Source organism: Polypterus senegalus, chromosome 1 (genome assembly GCF_016835505.1).
Source record: "Polypterus senegalus isolate Bchr_013 chromosome 1, ASM1683550v1, whole genome shotgun sequence".
Taxonomy (NCBI): Eukaryota; Metazoa; Chordata; class Cladistia; order Polypteriformes; family Polypteridae; genus Polypterus; species Polypterus senegalus.
Window position 1 is genome coordinate 78,881,377 of NC_053154.1, and position 8,329 is coordinate 78,889,705.

The 8,329-nt window shown below is 38.4% G+C and overlaps 1 protein-coding gene across 1 annotated transcript in view; it reads right to left on the reverse strand.

Annotated features, from left to right (window-relative positions):
* Positions 1-6,727, reverse strand: part of LOC120527731 (membrane-spanning 4-domains subfamily A member 4A-like) — a 52,336-nt gene extending 45,609 nt beyond the window's left edge. The window contains exon 1 of the mRNA XM_039751490.1: positions 6,605-6,727. The gene's annotated coding sequence lies outside the window, so the exon portion shown is untranslated. The remainder of the gene's footprint in view (positions 1-6,604) is intronic.
* Positions 6,728-8,329: the final 1,602 nt, after the last annotated feature.

The window sequence follows — 8,329 nt, forward strand, 5'->3', positions numbered from 1 at the left end:
GATAGGAGCTAAAGCACATTATTAAACATGTGTTTCATGAGCCTCGTGCTCATGACAAGCATTATCTTTTGTCGAAATTTGTCGCTGCGTTTTTAGCTGTGTTGTTATTTTCTTTTCTGTTTTATATTCAATATATATTGGCGTACGCCCAAGAGTCCTTGCTTTTCTTTCCCCAAGTAACCGATCGCCACACAATCAGCTCTGTAATAGAAGTTAAGCCATCTGTAAGCTTAGCGCCGATTCTTCAAAACGTTTAAAGAACATTGAAATATCTTCGTAGTACATGTTTAATTATTCTATCCTTCACGACACTCCCAGTGAAGAATATAGATTATTTAAATGAAGTTAAAGTTTTATGTGTATAATTTAACAAACATATTTTGCTGCATTTCACCTTAAAAATGATATCGTCATCATATGTAAATACGCTTTATAAAGTGGCCCAGGTTGTGAGATATTATAACTGTAGTGCAAGTTTACAGTGGGGTGATTGTACTTATAAGTACAAACCGTTCTACAAGGAACAATTGATTGAGTGCATTTAAAGTTCTTGGGATTAAACTGTTTCTGAACCGCGAGGTCCGTACAGGAAAGGCTTTAAAACGTTTTGCAGTGGCTGAGACAGCGTGTCCTTAAAGCTGTATACCGATAATTCTCTTTCCGATCAGCTGCTGCTGTGATTCACACTCAGATACAGTGATATAAATACTCCGAGTCGTGCAGTGAGAGTAATATGGAAAAAGATGATCTGCTGTGGCAACTCCTAACGGGAGGAGCTGAAAGAAGAAGAAGAAGAAGAAGAAGAAGAAGGAGAAGTAAGAGTAACAACGCTAAAGCAGTTATGGTATTTGGAATACTATGGCTGTTCCCTGGACCATTATATTGTTATGAGTTAATTACAATCTGATGCATTACACTAATAAACAATATGCGGTTAGTTTCTGTGTATTTATAAAGCCGCGTCATGAAAATAATGAGTAATCACACAAGAACAGTACCATTGCTTTGACGCTGGGTGCCGCCAGTCTGCAAAACCGAGCGGAGAACTTGCGTACGACAAGGCATGAGGTACTGTGGAAAAGTGTGTGGCTTTACGCCAAGTGTAGGTTTTATACATCGCGATTTGAACGTGGAAAAGTTCTACATGAGGCCCCAGGTGTCTGCAGTTTGCTTTTCAAAGAAAACACTGATCAGCTGAAGATCACTAGTTTCTGAAGCAATGACTTGTTTTTTAGGTTCTGTTTAATACTTTGCTTCTTGTGACCTTTGGGTTTGGTTGTTCAAGTTTCTAGTGACACTGATATGGCCTGCACTATGTATTTTTTTCCATTTTTCAAATAAATCAATAAACAGTCTTCTCTGCACAATCACTCTTGAGGTGATTGCGTACGCACAACATAAGATATGCATGAACAACTGTAAAACACTTGTATTTGGACTATATACAAAATGCATATAGACTAGAAACCTAAATGAGCCTTTAGCAGATAGACAAAAAATGAATTCCATTTTCACTTGCAAAATGCAAATTAACAATATGACAACACCCTCTGTTATGATATTCAATATGTTGAGTGCGGCAGAGTTTTGCATGCTTTATACATTTTTACTGATAAAATAAGGCCCACAGAAGGAGCTGTCTGTAGCACAGTATTAAGAGAAGACAAGAGGAGTACAGGACGACCTTTTAGCCTTGCAAATCTGAAATCTCTAGCCAAAGCCACAAGCATCAGTCTGGATGGATGAACAAAGTCAAAACTGATGTGATACAATCCTGCTTGGATTGCTCAGTGACTGCTACTGGCTATTCAGTGTCTGTATGCACTTTCCATTTGTGATGGCTGATGTTTGTAATTTATCACATTTTCAACCACCAGAATAGTCCTGAACCTCTGTCAAGATGTGAAATTTGATTCAATCATATTCAATTAAAGGAGATTATCACTGGTTCACACAATAACGCAGTTCCAATGGAAATCATATTGTCTTGTTTAACTAACTAACAACTTCACAAATTTAGCTTCAGCACTCACACATATATATATATTTTTCTAACAAGGATATCCCAGTGCTATTTCTCATTCTTTTTCTTTATGTGAATGCAAATTCAGAAGATTTCTTATCCTCATTAGCATTACTTTACCCACATGCATTCCTGTTTCTGATCTTCTGTATATGGAAGTTAAGGCATCTCAAGGACAGCATTTATAGATGCTTTAATAACCCAGTTATTCACAGAAACCCAGATTTAAAAATGCCATGTATACCCTCATTCATTTGGTCTCTGAGAAACCAGGCTAACACATGTAAATTTCTCTGCAAGGAACCCAGTTATTTGGCCACTAGTTGTACCCTCCATCTAAGATGGGCTGAAAGCTAAGTAATCAATGAAGACCACAGAGTTAACATTTGCAGTGCACCACTCAAAGAATATGTCTCTGTTATATGCCATCTGGTATGGGAATTGTAAAATCAGTGTTAATGTTTGTGATGTGTCATATATTGGAATGAAAAATTTAATACATTTTATAAAAAAAATTTGTGATGTGGAATCTTTAGGAATGGCAGAGACATAGCAACTGGACAGACACACATATACTTATCCTTTTATTTATTTTGTAAACCCTTAACCAGGTCACACGTAAAGGTTTTGTGTTCTGCATATGACCACATGCCTAGTGGCCATAGACTTTGTTTCACACAATCGTGCACCAGCCACAGGTAGAAAATGATGAATGCATCCACAAAAATGAATTTCCTGAGGCAAAGGCTCTGGCAATGACATTATTCCTTCTGGTTTAATTTATGTCTCAGTATTTCAGAAATCAATAAATTTATGTTGATGAGCTGAATGTACAGTGCTAAGGTAAGAAGCACAATCTTGGGAACAGTGTTGGGGTTAAGGGGTCAAAAGTAACATGAGATACGTAGTCCGATTACTTAAAGTAACAGTTAGCCTAACACAATACTTTTTAACTGAAGTAAAAATACCTGCATTATTGTTATCCCAGCAGCACTGGTATGTGTTTACATGCACACCCAAAACCTGCAGAAGGCTATTGAAGAAACCTATTACTTTAAAAGTCCGAGTTTACATGTTGTCACACATGCGCAATTAGGGGACAACTAAAGGGCTTGAATAAATGTAATTCCACACCTGACCAGGGGGCGGCGAAGTGCACCGACTCTGTTGACTGATTCTCTCTCTCTCTCTCTCAATAACAATACAATACAATACAATTTATTTTTTGTATAGCCCAAAATCACAAAAAAAGTGTCGCAATGGGCTTTAAAAGGCCCTGCCTCTTGACAGACCCCCAGCCTTGACTCTCTAAAAGACAAGGAAAAACTCCCAAAAAAAAAACCTTGCAGGTAAAAAATGGAAGAAACCTTGAGAAAGGCAGTTCAAAGGTAGGCTGGGCATGCAGTGGGTGTCAAAAAGAATACAATACAATACAATACACAGAACAGAACAAATCCTCAATACAGTATAAAAAAAAAATTTAGAAGTACAATTCCTTGCAGACCATTCTCGGGAAGTCCCGCCCGGTTCCTGCGCAACCAAAGACGTCACAGCCGATTCCGGCCCTGAAGACATCACTTCCTCTACTTGAATTTAAAGGCAGTTCATTTTGGACTCGTATGAACATGTCTGTTCTTTTTGATTGATTTTGCAGCCGGGAAATATTATATGGGTGGCTGCCCCAAACCTTTCCAATAACTCTTTGTCTTTCTTGTGACAATGTGCAAGTCCAATTATTGAATTCTTCTTTAGTAAATCATTCCAAAATCATAAAATTCAATAAAAACAGATTAAACATCATCAACAGCTGCTGTGAATCTGAAAGCAAGCATGCAGCCTGTGTCTCCCAAGCTGTGTGGGGAACGTTACTATCATGAGTAGCTTAATTACATTACTCATTACTTACAATAAAAGTAACTTAATATGTTATATAGTTATTATAAAATGCAGTATGCCACGAACAGTGCGCTACTTTATTACTTTGTCTTTTTTTGTATGAAAAACTGCACATTTGACTGGCCAGAATTTGTTATTAAATTCTAAGGCCATATATTTAACGTTTATGAAACTGACCAGAAACAAAGGCAAATGAGATCATATTTTTGTGTTTTATACAAATGTTTAATCCTTTATGCTGTGAAGTAATTAACACCCATCTCTTTTACACAGTCCCTGATCTGAGCCACCGCAGAGTCCCGCTACGCCACCCAATCACATCTCCTTAGCCAATAGCTGGATTAAAAGTAAACTGACAGTTTATAATTATGTTTCTGTTGCTGAATTGCGGGCAGCACTCTCTTCTCTGCTTGGTTGTGCTACTGAGCCACGCAAAGGGAATGGTAATAATAAAGCAGGCATTTTTGTTCTTCTTCTTCTTTCGGCTGCTCCCGTTAGGGGTTGCCACAGTGGATCATCTGTCCGCATATGGATTTGTCAAAATTTTACACCGGATGCCCTTCCTGACGTAACCCTCCCCATTTATCCGGGCTTGGGACCGGCACGAAGAAACACACTGGTTTGTGCATCCTCTGTGGCTGCGTTTGCATCCTCTGTGGCTGGGTTAAAGCAGGCATTTTTACTTCAGTAAAATCAGTACCTGGCTAGGTTATCCCTTACTTTTCAAAAAGTAATCGGACTACAGTGTAGTATTATTAGTAGTACGTAGCACATATAATTACTTTTAATGCGTTGACCCAAACACTGTCGCTGAGATTTTGCTCCTCGGTTAGCACTGTACGTTAGGCTAATCAACATATACTTAACGATGTCTGAAATATTCTCACAGATTATTTCAACCAGGTGATTCCCTGAGCATTTGGAAATTTTACCTTTTTGGATGCGTCCACCGTTTTCGACACGTGGCTGTTGGATGCTTCATGTACGAAGCTAACAAACAAATGTACAAGCTAAGAGTGCAACACACATGCGCAGACTGCGAAATCGTTCACTGTGGTCCAGTTAAGGGTTTACACTGCCACATGAGCCGGTTACCTGCGGAGTAATCTCCGTATGTTAACTCGGTTTCTCAATAACCAATATCTCCGTTTCTACATCTTTGAAACCGGATTTCTGTGAATAACCCGGTTATTAACGCCCATTACAGTCAGGAACTTGAACTCAGTCCTACCTGTCTTATGCCATATGACATGATATTGAGAGCCCTTCAACATGTTAAAAACAGGGAGTCAAAAGGACTATTTAAACAAATAACTAACGTTATAGTGGAGTTAGAGGCGAAACAAAATCTTGCAGACACTGCCCTGAAAGAGGTACCGCATAGTCCAATCTAAACTTCTTTAAATTTACGTCACTTTGGAAACCATGAAGCAATATAACATAATAATATTTAACTTCGCAGGAAAGTCAGAATAAAATCTTTTCTTGTTCTTAAAGTAAACGGCAGTCAGGATCTACGGGCAACACGGACAGGCATGTCTAGTTAATCGCCATCGGTAATAAGGTTTTATTTATAGCGATACTGTTCAAACTATCCATCGCTGACCATCCGATAATAAAACCGACTTTTATTCTCAGCCTTCACTTTGCGAAGCAATGCTGACTCTTTCACAGCTCAGACAGAAGACCAAACTATTTACGCATTGTTACAATTTAACAGGTGAGAACAGAAGCTTGCCAAACGATGTAGTAAATAAATAGAACTTGTTGAATCAAATGTCACGATGAAGTTCATTCACTTCTGATTCTGATTGACTGTGATAGTTTTTGGAGGGTGTAATCGGTGCTCAAGTAGATTCGTAACGTGAATTTTTCAGCTCTGAAGACCTATTTAAATTAACTTTTAACGTAATGTGTGTATTTCACTTTCAGTATTTCAATGATCGCGTTACAAAGAATATTACTCTATGGCAGCACTAAATGCGGTAAATTTCAACTTACAGATGCGGATCGTGCTTATTCACCTTAGCTGACGGCAAAAGTCACGATAACAAAATGTCCAAACATTGCGAAACAGAGACGCCAAGGTTTTCCTTTTAAGAGTAACTGATTTTAAGCGAAAGTGACGGTATATGGAGTCCCTTACTTTAGTTTAGAAATGAGACGCGACGTCAAGGAGCACCAGAGCCTTTTGTAAAGCTAAAGATAAATCACTCAAGTTACAATACACACATTTACCAGGGGCGTAACTGGATACCCCTACCCCCCAGTCCCCCCAAGAAAGAACGAAAACGAACCGTTATACTTTCGGCTGCTCTATATATTAAGAATAAGGCGGCTTCCAACTTTACATTAGTAAATAAGGCACAATGCAAGGCTGAAAGTTTGTTGTCATTTCAGAATTCATTTTAGTCTCTCTTTTGCATAGTCATTAAACAGTACGTTTACACCTTAATCTTGAATGTCTTACATCACCCACAACCTCCGTAACCTATTTTTTCTGCTCGTTTTACTCTTAATGCACAAAAAACAGAAACAAAATTTCAAACAGGCCTGCCAAAAAAAACTTGCAAAGAACTAGCAAGCGCAGTGCCAGAAACATTACAGCAGACGTAACGCTTTCCCATGCCCATGACTGCCTTCGGTAGCCAAATTATAAATAAAATAGTTTATTGTTATACTTACCCTGTTAGAGCAGATGCGAGCTTAAATTGTTCGCTTTCCAAAGTGCAAATCCTCCTCACTTTACGGTCTCGAGCTGCGCATAACAAAAATAATTCCAGCGCTTCGAGGAGCTGTCAGTCATTCTGAGCGCCGCTCGCAAGGCCCCGCCCGGCGAAGCCCTGGAGCCGCGCATCTGTTTGAAGAGGCCACGGACAGAGGACGGCTGTGAGACTTAATATAAGCGAATTCCCCGTAAAACATGAAAAGAATATATGTAAGACCTCGCATTTATTATCTTTATTACCTCGGAAGATGCTGACATGTGCTGATTAAGAACAGAATATTTTTGAGTAGAGGACGTGTCTATCTTACGCTTAAAGATTTTTTGTGCTTCTTTGTAATTTGTATTATAGAATGTGTTGCATGCTGCAGCAAGAACTGGAAAAATCAATCAGCCTTCCAGTGGCAAAGGTTTAATTAAAAACAAGTGGATTAATTTACTTTAATTCAGTAGTCCGTGAAACAGGGTGGCACAGAGGTTAGCCCGTTTCGGAGACCAAAGTCTGAATTTCGGCCATCTTACTTAAAAAAAACTTTCCAAGTCTGTGCATGAGTAGGCCTAACTTTATTGATATGTTAGTTGATTCAACTTTTTTATAAACCGTTATCAAATCTAACTGTACGTTTTTTTAACAAAAATACTGCTGATCCTGCAGTCAGTCTAATGCTTTCTAGCGGTTGTACACCTTAAGAAAGTAGGATGAAATACTAGAACACTGGCTAATTTCTGTATGGCTTTCGTCCTTTAATTAGCAATGCTGGTATGTCTCTGAAGAGAGTGAATGTGGCTCTGTATTATAGGGTGCCTGTGACGAACTGACACATCATCCAGGGATAGTGCCTGTCTTGTGCATGATGCTGCCAGATTGTTTTTAACAAGTCCAAACTAGCAACCCTTAAATAATAATAATAATAATAATACATTTTATTTGAAGCACCTTTCAAAAAACTCAAGGTCACTGTACAATCAGATAAAAATTAAACATTCAATAACTTAAAAATTTAAAATCCAAATAAATAACCAAGTAGAGGAAGGTTTTGTTAACCTCGGGGACAAAGGGTGAGCGTAACTTAGGACTACAATGGACAAACACAATGCTCTGGTGTTCGTGGACTTCAGAAATGGCAAAGCCTCTTTAGAATTTGTCAATTAAAGGATACCATGCTGACCAAGGAGACGAGGTAACAGGTAGAAAGAACTTGGTTAATTGACAGTGCACTTTGGAGGCACTTCTCTATAAAAATGTAACAGTCTTGGCACAGGGTTCTCAGGGAGTCTTGATCTTGGCATGGACTGCTTTAAGGTGTTTGGGAGTAAGAGGCAGTTTCTACTTCAAATCCCATGGAAACAGAGGAAGACTCCAGGTGGGTGCAGGTGGTGTACATAGAAGAGAAGAGCAAGCCTTGCACGCTAAAAAAATACTGGTTCTTTAATGCAGCATTTCTCAACCTTTATGTATTTGTGACCCGAGTTTTCATAGCAGTTTTAATCGCGCCCCCTAATAAAATGTATTCCTATATTTTTTGCTGCCGATACACTGCTACAAGTTTTATTATACTTGCTTAACTTTTGTCAACATTTATCTAACTCTATATTTATTTTTCTAGTATCACAATGTAGTTTAAGTTAATTTGTTTTGGTTTCAATAGATGTATTTTTCATATTTTCGATTCTTGTTTTCTTTT